Here is a 19230-nt window from a genome sequence, read left to right on the forward strand (position 1 = left end):
CACACCCCCAAACTCACCCCCCCCAAACTCACACTCACACACACCCCCAAACTCACCCCCCAAACTCACACTCACACGCACACCCAAACTCACACCCCCCAAACTCACACTCACGCACACCCCCAAACTCACCCCCCCCAAACTCACACTCACACACACCCCCAAACTCACCCCCCCAAACTCACACTCACACACACCCCCAAACTCACACTCACACACACCCCCAAACTCATCCCCCCAAACTCACACTCACACGCACACCCAAACTCACACCCCCCAAACTCACACTCACGCACACCCCCAAACTCACCCCCCAAACTCGCACTCACACACCCCCCCAAACTCACACTCACACACACCCCCAAACTCACCCCCTCAAACTCACACTCACACGCACACCCAAACTCACACACACCCCCAAACTCACACTCACACACACACACACAAACTCACACTCACACACACCTCCAAACTCACACCCCCCAAACTCACACTCACGCACCCCCCCAAATTCACACTCACACAACCAAACACACACTCACACACACCCCCAAACTCACACTCACACACACACCCAAACTCACAGTCACACACACCCAAACTCACAGACACCCCCAAACTCACACTCACACACACCCCAACTCACACTCACACACACCCCCAACTCACTCTCACACACACCCCCAAACTCAGACACACCCCCAAACTCACACTCACACACACCCAAACTCACATACACACCCAACTCACACTCACACACCCAATCTCACATTCACACACACCCCCAACTCACACTCATACACCCCCCACTCACACTCATATACACCCCCAAACTCACACACACCCCCAAACTCACACTCACACACACACCCAAACTCACACACACACCCAAACTCACACTCACACACATCCCAAACTCACACTCACACACCCTCACACTCACACACACACCCAAACTCACACTCACACACACCCCCAAGCTCACACGCACACACCCCCAAACTCACACTCACACACACCCCCAAACTCACACTCATACACATCCCCAAACTCACACTCACGCACACCCCCAAACTCACACACACAAAAATAAACTCTCACACACACAAACAAACCCACACCCAAATTCACACACACAAACAAACTCACATCCAAACTCTCACACACGAACAAACTCACACACACAAACAAACTAACGCACAAACTCACACACAAATTCACACCCAATCTCATTTCCAAACTCGCACAAAAACAAACTCTTGCCCTAACAAACTTATACCCAAACTCACATGCAGAAACAAACTTACACACAAACTCACACCCAAACAAACACACAAACCCACACTCAAACTCACACACGCAAACAAACTTACATCCAAACTCTTACCCACAAACAAACTCACACCGAAACTCACACACACACACAAACAAACACCCAAACTCACACACAAACAAACTCACACACAAACCCACACACAAACTCACACACAAACAAACAAGCTCATATACAACCGTACACACTCATACCCAGTACTGAGGGAGTGCTGCAGTTTCGAAGGTGCCGTCTTTCGGATGAGATGTTAAACCGAGGCCCTGTCTGCCCTCTCAGGTGGACATAAAAGATCCCATGGCACTATTCGAAAAAGAACAAGGGAGTTTTCCACGGTGTCCTGGGGCCAATATTTATCCCTCAACCAACACCATCAAAAACAGATTACCTGCTCATTATCTCATTGCTATTTGTGGGATCTTGCTGTGTGCAAACTGATTGCCGCCTTTCCTACAATGCAACAGTGACTGCACTTCAAAAGTACTTCATTGGCTGTAAAACGCTTTGCGATGTCCCACGGTCATGAAATGCAACTTCTTTCTTTCTTTAAAGGTGCTATATAAATGCAAGTTATTGTTGCTGGTTACACCTATGTTGTCAAGTAAACACACACACACACATACACACACACACACACACACACAGAAAACCAGAAGCACACAAAGTATAAACACAAATAAACATATACCCAGATAAAACCCAGAAGCTTAAGACACTTTCAGACTGCAGTCGTGCTGCTGACCTCCAATGCATGGACCCACTCAGCCTGGCAGCACTATTGAAGATAAACGTACCTGTTTTATTAAAATTCCGGCACGCCTCCCACTCTGCTGCAGGTTCCTGGGTTGCTGGAGCTCTCAAGCTTGACCACCAGTAAACACATCGGGTCGTATTCAGTGCACCTGCAGGCTGACGTCAGGCATGAGAGATGACATTGAGTCAATACTTTTCACAATCACAGTCTTCAGAGTGGCACAGCACGCTCACACCTGCACAATTAATCCGGCTCCTGATTTTAGACACAATCTAAAAGGTAGCTGGCAGACAATCTGCCTGAAAAGGGATTGAAGGAGGAGGGACTGGGTGGTTCATTACGTTAGTTATGGGCCTTTCATACCCAGCCTACCGAGGCCTCGTCTGCCCTCTCAGGTGGACGTAAAAGATTGCACGGCACTATTTGCAGAAGAGCAGGGGAGTTCTCCCCTGGTGGTCTGGCCCTCAACCAACACCTAAAAACAAATGATCTGGTCACTTATCTCATTGCTGTTTGTGGGATCTTGCTGTGTGGAAATTGGCTGCCTTGTTTCCTACATTACAACAATGATTACACTTCAAAAGTACTTCATTGGCTCTAATGCGCTTTGGGAGGACCTAAGGTCATGAAAGGTGCAATACAAATGCAAGTTCTTTCTTTCTGAGGACCTGGGTTCAAATTCTGCCCAGACTGATGTGATGGAAATCTCTTTCGTCCTCTAGCAGTAAGATGCAATGAGTTTGGGCAGTCTCAGTCCAGTTGGTAGTGGACCCACAGAATAAAACTACCCATACTTGGCACTCAGAGAGCCATAGGAATTTAATTACTTTGAAATGCAGTGATTGATGTTTTAGAGAAATGTGGGGGCTATCTATCACACAGCAAGATCCTGTAAACAGCAATAGAAAGAACTTGCATTTATATAGCGCCTTCAACATCCTTCGGATGTCCTAAAGTGCCGTACAGCCAATTAATTACTTTTGAAGTGTGATCACTGTTATGTAAGTAAACATGGCAGCCAATCCACACACAGCAAAGTCCCATAAACAGCAAAGAGATAAATCACTGGTTAATCTGCTTTAGTGATGTTGGTAGAGAATGCCGGCCAGGGCACTAGGAAATCTCCCCTTCTCATCTTCAAATAGTTACATGGGATCTTTCCCATCCACTTGAACAGGCAGACAGGATTCTCAAGTTAATGTCTCATCTGAAAGATGGCACCTCCGACACTGCAGCCTCGATTATGTGTTCAAGTCTCTGGAGTGGGGCTTGAACTCACGATCTTCTGCCTCAGACAGTGCCAGCAACTGAGCCAAGTTGATGCAGCCTTTCGTTAAAGGAAAAAGTTTTTTTTATCAGTAAACAGCAACAGAAAAAAATATATACTGTTAAGTCAACAAATACAGAAAAAAATACAGAACTCTCATGGCCTGGTGGAGCACCTGGGATCTCTTCATGGACCACCTAGAATCCAGAAAGCCCACTTTGAAAACCTATGGTGCTGGGAGTGTTCTTCTGAGGCTGGGGCTCAGGCACATTGTTGGGACAGAGTTGAGGGAGGTAGGTTTATTCTGCATTTAACTGTACTATACCATTAGATCAGCCGTGATCAGCTACCCCTGTTCCTATACCTGGCTTGACAGAGCCAGATGCCGACAATGGGTGCTCAAAATGGAAAGTGTTCCATTCCCCATTACTAACCTTGCTAATCATAATGAGGCAAATGTTTGCATATTTGGGGGAAAAAAATAACTTGCAGCTTGGAGACACCTAAATGATCAAATAATTCCGCAAAAAACTGTGGGTCCAGCTGGAACCATAGGATTGTATCTTTGTTCAATTGTCTTTTGGGATCAGAGAGAAATTTCTTCTTTTTGCAGGTCTGTTGTCAGTCACCCGTGTCCAAAGATTAGATAATTGGATGGGTCCGTGGTAGCACACGTTATATATGGTGGGTTGGAGGATGTAGGCTCATGGGTCAAATTGCTTTTCTTGTTTTATATTTTCTTAACGAAAGTGGGGAGAGCCCAAGATCTAGATTTTCCGAATGGTGTCATTTTGCTTCCAGTGTCAACCCATTTATTTCGAAAGAGTTAACACTGGTGTTAAAGTGAAAATCTAGGCTCAAAAATCTTGTCATCAGGAGATGCATTCTCTCTTTGGTTTAAGTATGTTTCCCAGTTTAAAAAAATGTTTTATTGGGGTATTGCAGAGCACTAGAGTATCAGTGAAATGCTGTTGTGTTCTGGGCACCCAGTGCCAGCAGTAAGCACTTCTAGATGAGCACAGTTTAGTTATTCGATAAAGCTCCATTCACTCTGACCCTACAAGGATGATACCAGAACTGAGAGGTTATAACTATCAGGAAAGAATGAACAGGCTGGGGCTTGTCTAGAAAAGAGAAAACTCATGGGTGACCGAATAGAGGTCTTTAAAATAATAAAGGTGTTTGATAGAGTAGACGTAGAGAAAATGTTTCCGCTTGTGGGGGTGTCCAAAATTAGGGGTCACTTAAGAATCTAATAAGGAAATCAGGAGAAACTTCTTTACCCAGAGAGTGGTTAGAATGTGGAACTCGCGACCACAAGGAGTAGTTGAGGCGACTAGAACAGATGCATTTAAGGGGAAGCGAGATAAACACATGGGGGAGAAAGGAATAGAAGGATATGCTGATAGGATTCGACAAAGTAAGATGGGAGGAGGCTCCTGTGGAGCATAGACCTGTTAGGCCGAATGGCCAGTTTCTTTGCAGTAATTTCTATGAAATTCTAAGTAATACAAGGTGTCTTTGCCACAGCCTCAGCAGATTTCTCGCTACCAGATGACATTTCTATTTCGCATGCCCACCACCCTTGTGGTCTCTCTGAGTGAGACTGCCAATTGAGTGCCAGTTAATTTTTTGCTATGGGCACATAGCCACAACAACAACAACTTGTATTTATATAGCGCCTTTAACATAGTAAAACATCCCAAGGTGCTTCACAGGTGTGTTATCAAACAAAATTTGACACCAAGCCACAAAAGGAGATATTAGGACAGGTGACCAAAAGCTTGGTCAAAGAGGTAGGTTTTAAGGAAGAGAAAGAGGTAGAGAGACAGAGAGGTTTAGAGAGAGATTTTCAGAGCTTAGGGCTTCGCAGCTGAAGACATGGCCGCCAATGGTAGAGTGATTAAAATCGGGGATGCGCAAGAGGCCAGAATTAGGAGTGCAGACATCTCGGAGGGTTGTAAGGCTGGAGGTGGTTATGAGGGGTGAGGCCTTGGAGGAATTTGAAAACAAGGATTAGAATTTTAAAATCGAGGCGTTGCCAGACCGGGAGCCAATGTAGGTCAACGAGCACAGGGGTGATGGGTGAACAGGACTTGGTGCGAGTTAGGATACGGGCAGCAGAGTTTTGGTTGAACTACGAGGAAGACTGGGTAAGACTGACTAAACTCATTTCATGTCGGACCTTAACAGTCAATAGATGGTGAAGGCTGTTATCCATCATCTAGAGTAGACCACCACCTTCTCAAGGGCAATTAGGGATGGGCAATAAATGCTGGCCTCGCCAGCGACGCCCACATCCCATGAACGAATAATAAAAAAAGATTTAAACCCAGGCTGCAGACATGAAAGGACAATCATATCAACTCGATTTGTATTCTTTTGAGTTCAGAAGGTTGAGGGGTGATCTAATCTCGGTCTTTAAAATGATAAAGGGATTTGATAGGGTGGATATAGAGAAAATATTTCTTCTGGGATGCAGAACAAGGGGGCATAATCTTAAAATTAGAGATAGGCCAGTTAGGAGTGAAATTGGGAAGCATTTTTTCACACAAAAGGTAGTGGAAATCTGAAACTCTCTCCTCAGAAAGGCTGAGTCAATTGAAATTTTTAAGACAGAGATCGATAGATTTTTGTTAGGTAAGTGTATCAAGGGATATGGAGCAAAGGCGGGTAAATGGAGTTCAGGTACAGATCATCCATGATCTAATTAAATGGCAGAACAGGTTCAAGGGGCTGAATGGCCTACACCTGTTCCCACTACATAACACACTAAGTCACCCAATCTCCCATATCAATGCAATTTGCTTCATCAAAAGCAATGAAGTTATGCTAAACCTTTATAAAACACTGGCTAGGCCCCAGCTGGAGTATTGTGTTCAATCTGGGAATCACACTTTAAGAAGGATGTCAAGGCCTTAGAGAGGGTGCAGAAGAGATTTACTAGAATGGTACCAGGGATGAGGGACTTCAGTTATTTGGACAGACTGGAGAAGCTGGGATTTTTCTCCTTAGAAGGTTAAAGGAAAATTTGATAAAAGTGTTCAAAATCAAGAACCATTTTGATAGAGTAAATAAGGAGAACTGTTTCCATTGGCAGAAGGGTCGGTAACCGGAGGACACAGATTTAAGGTAATTGACAAAAGGACCAGCGGAGACATGAGGAAACATTTTTTTACGCAGCGAGTTGTTATGATCTGGAATGCGCTGCCTGAAAGGGCGGTGGAAGCAGATTCAATAATAACTTTCAAAAGGGAGTTAGATAAATGCTTGAAGGGAAAAAATTTACAGGGCAGTGGGGAAAGAGCAGGTCAATGGGACTAAATGGATAGCTGTTTCGAAGAGCCGGCACAGGCACGAAGGGCCGAATGGCCTCCTCCTGTGCTGTACCTCCTATGATGCTATGATATGATATAATATGTTTGCAAACCTTTCCATGAAACTACTTTAAAGAATGAAAGATAGGAGGAGATTGTGATGTGCTAGCAAGGGATAGTGACTCAATCACACCAATGGGAGGTAACAGGGAATGATGGTATTAACAAGAAAGGCTTATCTTGTATTATCGATAAGTTATGTCTCATCTTGTGCTTTTTACTGTAGCTTCCTATCAGGGGGAGCCATAGTCCAGCGAGAGCTTCAACAGTAGATAAATGGATAAATGTCATCAATGAATCGCACCTGGAATACTGCATACAGTTTTGGTGTCCATACTTAAGAAAAGACATACTTGCTCTCGAGGCAGTACAAAGAAGGTTCACTCGGTTAATCCCAGGGATGAGGGGGTGGACATATGAGGAGAGGTTGAGTAGATTGGGACTCTACTCATTGGAGTTCAGAAGAATGAGAGGCGATCTTATTGAAACATATAAGATTGTCAAGGGGCTTGATCGGGTGGATGCGGTAAGGATGATCCCAAGGATGGGTGAAACTAGAACTAGGGGGCATAATCTTAAAATAAGGGGCTGCTCTTTCAAAACTGAGATGAGGAGAAACTTCTTCACTCAGAGGGTAGTAGGTCTGTGGAATTTGCTGCCCCAGGAAGCTGTGGAAGCTACATCATTAAATAAATTTAAAACAGAAATAGACAGTTTCCTAGAAGTGAAGGGAATTAGGGGTTACGGGGAGCGGGCAGGAAATTGGACATGAATTTAGATTTGAGGTTAGGATCAGATCAGCCATGATCTTATTGAATGGCGGAGCAGGCTCAAGGGGCCGGTTGGCCTACTCCTGCTCCTATTTGTTATGTTCTTATGAATCGACGGTCCTTGATATTTATTTCCAAAGGAGGTCAGAAGCTATTGGATTTCCCAGGCAATAGTGGTGATTGAAGTTAGTAAAGCACCTGATGGGCTTGGGGGTCACCTCCAAGATTTCCAATGCATGGAGCTCTGCTATCTGGGCTGGGCTGACAGTGGCTATTCTGGCTATTCTGACAAAGACAAGGGATCAGTCTCATTTGTGATGTTCTCTGGTGAATAACGAGCCAGAATTCACTGCCTAGGGTCACACTAGTGACGGGTCAGGGCGGGGGGTGGTGATGGTGGGGTGGCCTGTGAAGCTGTAGCCTAACTTGATTCACCGCCTTCAGAACATGTGGAGAAAATTGGAAGTTAAATGACGCATGTCATCTGTCAGCCTGAGGATGGCTGCAGTGCGGTGACCTCTGGACAGTAACGTGCAGCTCACACGTCCAGTGACAAACATCCCCTTTAAAATTTGCAATTTTATCTTTTTTTTTTAAACTTATCGAATCATACAGATGTTCTGGAAAGAAGGGAATGGGAGGAAGTTGGTAGAAGTCATCAGTGGTATTCAGCCTAAGAAAAGGACACAATAACCACAGCACACATCCTGACAGAGTAGATATCGCATTTTCAGTCATGCAGGGGAATCATTTTGAAAGTGAATTCAAAACCTAAATTGGGGGGGGGGGGAGGGACAACAGGCTGGGTGACGAATTAGTACACGGCTGCCATTTTGTTAATGAAATACAGGATGCAGGAACAGCAGCATCGCAAAAACAATTATCAGTTAAACAAAACAGGAGGGCAGTGATCCTAGACACTGACCATTCACCTCCAGGACCTGGGGTTTGAACACAGACTAGCTTAATGTTAAGACGACTCTTTCTGCAGGCCATAAGGGTCCTTTGACAAACGAAGGTGGTGAATAGAATACTAGAGCCTGGTCTTCAGTTGCTTCCAAGCCTTTATTCACAGAGATCCACAATACCCACACTGTGCACCCCCTAGATAAGCTCTCATAAAAATGGATACAAGGGAGTTCCCAATTGATACCCACCACCTGAATACAATTAACACTAATTGATAAACATCATATGGATACACCGAACACTAAAGGGGCTGAATGGCCTATTCCTGTTCCTATGTTCCACCGTTCTAATGTGGGGAAATGTGACAGCCAATTTCTGCACAGCAAGTTCACAAAACCTGTATTGCGATAAATGACCAGATAATGTGTTTAAATGATGTTGATTGAGGAATAAATGTTGGCCAGGATACCAGAAAGAGCTCCCCTTTTTCACTCCTCTTATTCAAACAGTGCCGTGGGATCTTTTACATTCAACGAAGGAGGCAGACAAGGCCTGGATTTAATATCTCAACCAAAAGATAGCACCTCAGTACTGCTTTGAAGTATCAGCCTAGATTACATGCTCAATTCTCTGTAGTTGGTCTTGAACCCACAGCATTCTGACTCAGAGGTGAGAGTGCTACCACTGAGCCAAGTCTGACACCTGAACCAAGTCACCTGGAATGAACAAAAGTGAAGGAGATACAGTCCAACCTGTGGAAAGGCTAAAGCCAAAGCACTTACCTCCTTCAACAAAGAAGCATAGAATTATAGAATGGTTACAGCACGGAAGGCGGCCGTTCAGCCCATTGAGCCCGTGCCAGCTCTTTGTAAGAGCAATCCAGTTAGTCCCATTCTCCCGCTCTTTCCCTGTAGCCCTGCAAATTTTTTCCCTTCAAGTATTTATCCAATTTCTTTTTGAAAGCCACGATTGAATCTGCTTCCACCGCCCTTTCAGGCAGCACATTCCAGATCATAACTACTCGCTGCGTAAAAAAGTTTTTTCTCATGTCGCCTTTGGTTCTTTTGCCAATCACCTTAAATCTGTGTCCTCTGGTTCTCCCGCCAATGGGAACAGTTTCTCTTTATTTACTTTATCTAAACTCTTCATGATTTTGAACACCTCTATCAAATTTCCTCTTAACCTTCTCTGCTCTAAGGAGAACAACTCCAGCTTTTGCAGTCTATCCATGTAACTGAAGTCCCTCATCCCAGGAAATATTCTAGTAAATCTCTTGTGCACCCTCTCTCAGGCCTTCACATCCTTCCTAAAGTGCGGTGCCCAGAATTGGACACAATACTCCAGTTGTGGCCGAACCAGCGTTTTATAAAGGTTCAACATAACTTCTTCGCTTTTGTACACTATGGGTAAACTTTAATTCCACGAGCAGGTGGGTTGGGGACGGGTGGGAAGATAAAAATCGTAAAAAAGTAAAACTGCACCCCAACTCGCATCCAACCCACCCACTTCTGGTTTTAATGGAGACGGGTCGAGGGGCAGGTGACAACCCCCTCCCAGTAGGCGGGTCGGTCAGTGAAATCTTTTAACAAGGCTGTGGGCCTCCATTTTGACAGGTTTTTTATTTTTAACTCCTGGGGCCGGGATTCCCGGGCCTTCATCTTCACACCACGTAAGAGGAGGCAAGAAGGCTCGGATCAGCAGGTAAGTGCCTTTATTGCACTGCCCGTGGGCCAGGAGGAGCAGGAGTGTTTCCTCCAGGCCCAACAAGCCTACCTGCCCCAATCCCACACACGCAATCGGCCAACCCCACCCCACAACAAGCTCCAACCACTCCCCACAATCTCCGACCCCCACAATCTCCGACCTCCCCACGTTCTCCGACCCCCCACAATCTCCGACCCCCCCACAATGTCCGACCCCCCGATGTCCGAACCCCCATGACTGAGCACCTGATGACCCCCCTATGACCGCCTTCCTGTGACTGACCCACCGTGGCCTCTGACCCCCCCCAGACCCCATGCCCGCCCCCCCCATCGATGACCAACCAACACACTCCCTCCACCACCCCGATCTCAGACTTACCTGCTGGCATCCACTCCCTGGCTGCTCTCCCGTCTAACTAACAGCCAGCCTGTCAATCTGGCTGGCCTGTTGGGCAGGAAACATACAGAAAAAAAATGAAAAACGTCCTTACGTCAAAATCGTAAGGACGTCCGGGAAAACCATACTTCCGGGTTTCCTGTCAGGAAATCACCCCCCCGCCCCTGCCCACTTCCCGGCTACATGTTAAAATTTACCCCATGCCTCTATTTATAAACCTTTATGCTTTATAACCGCTTTCTCAACCTGCCCTGCCACCTTCAAAGATTTGTGCACATACCCAGGTCTCTCTGCTCCTGCACCCCCTTTAGAGTTGCACCTTTTAGTTTATATTGCCTCTCCTCGTTCATCCTGCCAAAATGTATCACCTTACTTCTCTGCCTTAAACTTCATCAGCCACGTGTCCGCCCATTCCACCAGCCTGTCTATGTCCTCTTGAAGTCTATCACTATCCTCCTCACTGTTTACTACACTTCCAAGTTTTGTGTCATCTGCAAATTTTGAAATTGTGCCCTGTACACCCAAGCGCAAGTCATTAATATATATTAAAAAAAAGCAATGGTCCTAGTACCGACCCCTGGGGAACACCACTTTACACCTCCCTCCAGTCCGTTCACCACTACTCTCTGTTTCCTGTCACTTAGCCAATTTCGTATCCATACTGCCACTGCCCTTTTATTCCAATTTTGTTGACAAGCCTATTATGTGGCACTTTATCAAACGCCTTTTGAAAGTCCATATACACAACATTAACCACATTGCCCTCATCGACCCTCTCTGTTACCTCATCAAAAAACTCAATCAAGTTAGATAAACACGATTTGCCTTTAACAAATCCATGCTGGCTTTCCTTTATTAATCCACATTTGTCCAAGTGACTATTAATTTTGTCCTGGATTATCGTTTCTAAAAGCTTCCCGACCACCGAGGTCAAACTGACTGGCCTGTAGTTGCTGGGTTTATCCTTACACCCTTTTTTGAACAAAGGTGTAACATTTGCAATTCTCCAGTCCCCTGGCACCACCCCCATATCTAAGGATGATTGGAAGATCATGGCCAGTACCTCTGCAATTTCCACCCTTACTTCCCTCATCAACCTAGGATGCATCCCATCTGGATCGGGTGACTTATCTACCTTAAGAAAAGGTTACATACTTGGTTAGGGATGAGATGGATACTGAACTGAGATAAATTGAGATAATCAATTGCTTAATTGAATATGATGACTGTTGTGCTATTGTGCCTGAGGTAGGGAGGGAGGGGTGTTTGTTGTCTGTGAAGGGCAACAGGCCACCGTTGAATGGTGAAAATGCAAAGATGGATAAATATTCTGGAGCTGTGCTCTAATATCTCTGGGGAGGAGGGGGTGTGGTCATGAGGAAGTTAAGCGGAACTTTCTTCAGGAGATTAAAAGAATGGGGTTGAGTTTGTGGGGCAGGTTGTACATGGCCTGTGGAAGGGACATCTTAATGAGATGAATAGACTTCCGTTCTTTCATGCTTTTTAATTTTCTTTTCTTTTAATTGAAATATTCTTTTCTTCTCCAATTATGTCCACAAATCTCCTGATGACACTGGTCAACACTGGTGTTTAGTCCCACAGGTGTCAGCTCCCCTTCAATAGCTCATTGAAGAAGCCTATTGTTCTGCGTGAGCTGGCAGGAGATTCTGTCACAGTCGAGCCCAATCTTGTCCTCACCCAATGCCTACACATACATACATTCCAGCGGGAGTGACTGGACTGCTTTCAGGGACTGGATTTTTCCTCTCTGTAACCCTGGGGCACAGAGCCAAGTTGAAGTGCTTCTAACAAGACGATCACAAACTGGGGGTTGAATAGGGGGCCTTCCTGATCTGTAGGTAGTACAGTAACCAACTGAATCATCAGGGGAACCTTTTGTAAGATGATATTTACCGTGCTTTTATTGAGTGGACGAGTACGTAAGAACATAAGAACATAAGAAATAGGAGCAGGAGTAGGCCATACAGCCCCTCGAGCCTGCTCCACCATTCAATAAGATCATGGCTGATCTTCGACCTCAACTCCACTTTCCCACCCAATCCCCTAGAGTCCCCTTTCAGCCCTGAACATATTCAACAAGTCAGCATCCACAGCCCTCTGGGGTAGAGAATTCCAAAGATTCACAACCCCCTGAGTGAAGAAATTCTTCCTCATCTCAGTCTTAAATGGCCGACCCCTAATCCTAAAACTATGCCCCCTAGTTCTAGACTCTCCAGCCAGGGGAAACAATCTCTCAGCATCTACCCTGTCAAGCCTTCTCAGAATCTTATATGTTTCAATGAGATCACCTCTCATTCTTCCAAACTCCAGAGAGTATAGGCCCATTCTACTCAATCTCTCCTCACAGGACAACCCTCTCATCTCAGGAATCTAGTGAACCTTTGTTGAACCGCCTCTAAGGCAAGTATATCCTTCCTTAGAAAAGGAGACCAAAACTGTACACAGTACTCCAGGTGAGGTCTCACCAAAGCCCTGCACAATTGTGGTAAGACTTCCTTGCTCTTGTACTCCAACCTCCTTGCAATAAAGGCCAACATGCCATTTGCCTTCCTAATTGCTTGCTGTACCTACATGCTAACTTTTTGTGTTTCTTGTACGATGTAAAGTGGATAGGTTGCACGATGCATCATTATATTTCTTTAAAGGTTGTAAACTAGCTGTGCTGCATCTGGTCGCAGTGCGGGTGTGACCTGTTTCATTGTTTTGGAACACTGCAGAATGTTTGTACTTCAAACATTTCTTCAAATGAGAAAAAACAGGAATGACAGAACTTTCATTTATATAGCACCTTCCATGTCCTTAGGACATCTCAAAGCACTTCACAACCAATGAATTATGTTTGAAGTACAGTCACATAGACCAATGCAGCGGACAACAAGGTGCAATGAGATAAATGACCAGATAATCTGTTTCAGGGGTGTTAGTTGAGGAATAAATGTTGGCAGGGGGATGACCCCATTTCTTCTTTCCTTTATGGGATTTTCCCCATCTACCAGAGCAAGCAGACTGGGCCCCAATTTAATATCTCAACCCCTTAGTCCTGCACTGAACAATCAGCTTAAATTCTGCATTGAAGTCCTAGGAGGTGGATTTGAACCTACAACCTTTCTAACATCAAAAGGTGAGAGTACTACCACTGAGCCAAGGCTGACACAGTAAGGCCAGCGTTCAGAATGTGAATTAGTCTATAAGGGTGATGTTGGACGGCTTAATTTAACGAAAAATAAATGTTGAGATCTGAAATGGGTACAGTGCAGCTCTGTGAAATATCATGAACCAGAGGATAGAGCTCCATGATATGTACCCAGTAATCTCCTCCGTGCAATGGTCTTAATGAATCTATGCAAATAATAGAGAACAAGGGGGCATAACCTTCAAATTAGAGCTAGGCGGTTCAGGGGGTGATGTCAGGAAGCACTTCTTCAAACAAAAGGTAGTGGAAATCTGGAAATCTCTCCCCCAAAAAGCTATTGAGGCTGGGAGTCAATTGAAAATTTCAAAACTGAGACTGATAGATTTTTGTTAGGTGAGGGTATTAAGGGTTACAGAACCAAGGCGGATAGATGAAGTCAAGATACTGATCAGCCATGACCTAATTGAATGGGGGGACAGACTCGAGGGGCTGAATGGCCTCCTCCTGTTCCGAGAAGAAAAATCACTGTTGATAGCTGAAAGTTCTGCAGCAGACAGGAAGCATTTTTATGGCACCAGCCCAGTAGAGGGAGTCAATAGTAATGGGGACGAGTGCGGGGACCCCAGCTGAGGTCTGGGGTCAGGACTAGTGAGGTCGATGTGATCTCCCCCTTTCACATACTATCTCGATCCTTCAAGCTTTCCCCATGGAAAGAGTATTGGCGGTTGATGTAATTCCGGTATAGATAGGATTCCGCCCACGTGAACTTAATCAGAGGAGCGAAACAGATAAATTTCAGTCAGTCAGCTTGTTAAAAATCAACTTAAAGATTGCTCCGATGAATTTACTGTTCCTGGTTTTTAGCCGATCCCTGCCGAGGCGGCAATGAAGGAGCTCCAATTGGCCTCAGTGCCCTTGGACCAGAGAGAGGATAAAGAGCCGGGGGTTGCCCACCTCTGTTTGCTAACCAGTGCCTCCTGCTGGACAACGTATGGCGGTTGGGTGAGGACAGGATCGGACTCAACTCCGACGCCCTCCATGGTCGAGCAGCCTGACACCACCCAGTTTCGCAGGTGAAAGATGACCACTCGGGCAAAGTGCCGGAGTAGCCACCGGTATCCTGACCCTTCAGGAGAGTGTCATCCAAAACTCTGCCGCCCGTATCCTAACTCCCACCGAGTCCCGTTCACCCGTAACCCCCAGTGCTCGCTGACCGACATTGGCTCCCGGTCGGGCAACGCCTCGATTTACAAATTCTCATCCTTGTGTTCAAATCCCTCCATGGCCTCGCCCCCTCTATCTCTGTAACCTCCTCCAGCCCTACAACCCTCGGAGATCTCTGCGCTCCTCCAATTCTGGGCTCTTGCGCATCCCTGATTTTAATCGCTCCACCATTGGCGGCCGTGTCTTCAGCTGCCTAGGCCCTAAGCCCTGGAATTCCCTCCCTGAACCTCTCCGCCTCTCTCTCTCCTCCTCCTTTAAGACGCTCCTTAAAACCCACCTCTTTGACCAAGCTTTTGGTCATCTGCTCTAATATCTCCTTATGTGGCTCTGGTGTCAGATTTAGCCTGATGACGCTCCTGTGAAGCGCCTTGGGATATTTTACTAGGTTAAAGGCGCTATATAAATGCAAGTTGTTGTTGTTGAGAGGAGTGGAGAACATCGGAGGCAGGGTGTAAAAATAAAGAAAATTCTGTAATGCTCCTCATTAGTGAACGGGCCCATGGAACGGAGAGGCTGCAGCTAGCGACCTGTTAGAAGCTAATACCCTTAGAATAGTTCCTACACACTTACCAGTGCATCAAGGACCTTTTCTTGCGTGATCCTCTATCCGCTGACTCAATTAATGTTATGTGCAAACTGGCGCTGTGGGCGTTTGCCACAGAGGCAGCCATTCCCACTGCCTGGGGTTCTGAACCAATGAAGACTGAGGTAATCCATTTGAATTTTATTCCATAAAATAAGATGTACAGTGTCTTGGAAGGATCAGTAATTAGAAGGGCATGACCTCACGCCTTTCATTGCTTAGCAACCATACAGCCTGTTGCCAAGCAGGGGAAACATCTTATTGAAACAATCAGGTTATTAACTTTCCTGTTTGAATCAGCTCAGGCCTGTGGGATGAAGATTTGTTAACCCTTTAAAGAGCAGTTTAGTGGGTTAAATATTTCTCTATTTTTTTCTTGTCTGTTTTTCCTTCCCTTCTTCCCCTGAAGGCACTGGCACAGTTTCATGGATAGCAGAAATCACCCGGCATCTGTCCAAATGCCCCTTCTTCACGTTGTGAGCCTAGATATTGAGTGCCAGTAGGCTATTTGACTATGGGAGGGTGCCGCAGCTAAGTAATGATAATGGTATTGGACTAGCTCACCACCACCTTCTCAAGGGCAATTAGGGATGGGCAATAAATGCCGGCCTCGCCAGCGACGTCCACATCCCATGAACGAATAAAAAAAGAGGTTTTGAGTTCAAATCCCACCATGTCAAGATATGAAGTTCAGTTCAATAAATCTGGTGACGTGTGGGCTGGCCTACACATCACCAGATTTATTGAACTGAAAGTTGATGAATTGAGGTAAAAATCCAACTGTTTCACTCCTACTCAGTCTGGTCTAGACTTTACTCTAGTCAAATACTATGTGGTTGACTCTTAATGCCCTATGAAGCAGCCTAAGCTTATGTTCTTATGTTCCAAGCAGTAAGCACAATTGCTACTTTAGGACAACTAAGAATGGGCAATAAAATGTGACCATCCAACGTTACCCACATCCTGAGAACAATAAAATTACCCAATTCTGTTTTCATCAAATGTCGGTACACTTGTGCGTTTTAGATAGATTATTGGATAGCGATCGGGTTGGGGATCCAGGTTGATTTTTCTCCTTCTTATCCCAAGACTTGAGACCAATTGGAGTGCCCCAACTGTTGTCTTAGCTGAGATCAACTAACTTAGCACAGATGGAGGATCAAATCGTAGGAATATAGGAATTGCCAGGTGAATAAAGACCGAAGTCCATCTAGTTCACCTTCTACCATCCTGGCAGTCGCATGATATAATGATAATGGAGTTGTTGTCTAATCGTATCAATCAATCTCTATCAATTAGTCTACAACATGACATGAGGAAAACCCCAATGGTGGAGAGCTTTGGGAACCATAGGTCTAAAGTCACCTGTTCCTCCCAAGCATGTTACACTCACCACATCATGTCTCAAATTACTCCAATATTGTATCCCAAAATGTTATCTGGTGACTACAAGGCACAAGTCAGGAGTGTGATGGAATACTCTCCACTTGCCTGGATGAGTGCAGCTCCAACAACACTCAAGAAGCTCGACACCATCCAGGACAAAGCAGCCCGCTTGATTGGCACCCCATCCACCACCCTAAACATTCACTCCCTTCACCACCGGCGCACTGTGGCTGCAGTGTGTACCATCCACAGGATGCACTGCAGCAACTCGCCAAGGGGCTTCTTCAACAGCACCTCCCAAACCCACGACCTCTACCACCTAGAAGGACAAGAGCAGCAGGTACATGGGAACAACACCACCTGCACGTTCCCCTCCAAGTCACACACCATCCCGACTTGGAAATATATCGCCGTTCCTTCACCGTCGCTGGGTCAAAATCCTGGAACTCCCTTCCTAACAGCACTGCGGGAGAACCTTCACCACACGGACTGCAGCGGTTCAAGAAGGCGGCTCACCACCACCTTCTCAAGGGCAATTAGGGATGGGCAATAAATGCCGGCCTCGCCAGCGACGCCCACATCCCATGAACGAATTTTAAAAAAAATTGATCTAATTTGCATTTGAATGAATCATCACTTCCTGCTTCCATCGTCTCCCTCGGGAGCCTGTTCCATAGATTGACCACTCGATCATTGAAATATTGTTTCCGCAGATTAGTTTTGAATTTACCCCCCTTAAGCGCAGGCGAGATGATGTAGCTTGTCATGGTCGACAGTATCTAGTCAGATACCTTCTGGCATAGATGGTTGTGCACCTCACCAAGTAGCCCCTTCCTCAAATAGTCAAATGTAGCACAGGCGTTTGGTTGTACCGTGCGTACACAAAACTACAATAAGCGAAGGTTGAGGCCATTTCCTATCTACAGCCATTGTGAAGCTGAGAAATTCAGGTGAAGTACCGAGGCCCACGTTACAGGACACCAGAGAAGTTGAAACGAGTAGGAGAGAAAAATGAGGCAAACCAGGAATTAGCAGTTAGATGTTGGGCTTTGATAGGAGGCATTAGGAAGGGACAACAGATTTCACAGTTTTTGGGGCCCTGGGAAAGAATGAGTTAGAACAGGAAGCAGTGTGATGAATCAACATGGTGAAGATGTAAGGAGGAGGAATAATGCGTGAGATGGTATATTTTTAGCTAAGGAGGAAAGTTCAGAGCAACACCAAATATAGTAATTTTCATAAAATTGAGAAAGGTTGTGAAGGAGAAAGGGAGATTGCCTAATACATGAAGGGTACAGCTTATCTTCCCATTTCAGGAAGGTTACAGCTTATCTTCCAAAGGGTACAGCTTATCTTCCCATTTCGGGCCTTGATTGACCTACAGCACATTTACAGCATTTTCTGGTTTCATTGCCAATCGCATCTACTCTTCCTAACTGAGAACTGTGGCCGTCCAGACCTGTTTGGTATACAGTTCCCCACGTGAAGTCATTTGTAATCTTCATGATCTACATTATACACAACACTTTGATCCTGATAGTCCAGATGCACTCTTGTTTCTGGGAAGGCCTGTGGGAGGGGTTGGGGGGGTGGCATTAGTCTGGGAACTCCCAACATCAAGTTGTTCTGTTTTCAGACTGAGTCAGTGTAGTTTCAGCAGGGCTGCACCGGGTGAGACCAGGCAACAGCATCTCTGTAACCTCCTCCAGCCCTACCACCCTCCGAGAACCCTGCGTTCCTCCAACTCTGGCCTCTTGTGCATCCCCCATTTCCTTTGCAACCAGTGATGGGCAATAAATGCCACCCTCTCCAGTGACGCCCACACCCCGAAAATGAATTTTTAAAAAAGCAGCACTGCCATGCTCGTGGGTCGGAAGTAAAGTCCCTGAGCCGAGCAAACCTGAAGTGTCTCAGATTCAATCCCAGATCTGTGCTGCGTTAGTTGATCCCAGGTGAAGCAGTGGTGGGGACACTACAATTGCCCATAGCGCCCCAAGTTAGGGAGGAGAGAGATCGGCTCGGGCTCTCCCTCCTGATCTCTATACAGCGGCCCCGGCTGGGAGCGAGCATGTACAGATGCCGGGGTAAGCGCATGTTCAGGCTCCCCTGCGATTCACTCCATGGTCGGATAGCTCGCTGTCGAAGCTCCCACACGTAGAATGGCTACTTGGGCAATAGGCGGTGAGGGAGTCGATGACTTCAAAAAGTGGGGGGAGTGAAGAACATCTTAAAAAGCAAGGTGACTGACCTGATGTACTAATTTGCAACCACATTACATTGTTCAATCTGCATCAACTTAATACTGAAACTGTTTCACATTGACACAAACTGCAAATAAATGAATGAAATTTCAAGAAAAACCGTTGAAGTAAATGA

General features: G+C 45.8%; 1 protein-coding gene across 1 annotated transcript in view; it reads right to left on the bottom strand.

The window, feature by feature from the left end:
* rap1aa (RAP1A, member of RAS oncogene family a) overlaps window positions 1-10558 on the bottom strand; it is a 133038-nt gene extending 122480 nt beyond the window's left edge. The window contains exons 1-2 of the mRNA XM_068007686.1: window positions 10490-10558; window positions 2125-2239 (exon numbers count right to left, since the gene is read on the bottom strand). The gene's annotated coding sequence lies outside the window, so the exon portion shown is untranslated. The remainder of the gene's footprint in view (window positions 1-2124; window positions 2240-10489) is intronic.
* Between the last annotated feature and the right edge of the window lie 8672 nt (window positions 10559-19230).

The sequence above is a fragment of the Heptranchias perlo genome, chromosome 27, assembly GCF_035084215.1.
Source record: "Heptranchias perlo isolate sHepPer1 chromosome 27, sHepPer1.hap1, whole genome shotgun sequence".
Lineage (NCBI taxonomy): Eukaryota > Metazoa > Chordata > Chondrichthyes > Hexanchiformes > Hexanchidae > Heptranchias > Heptranchias perlo.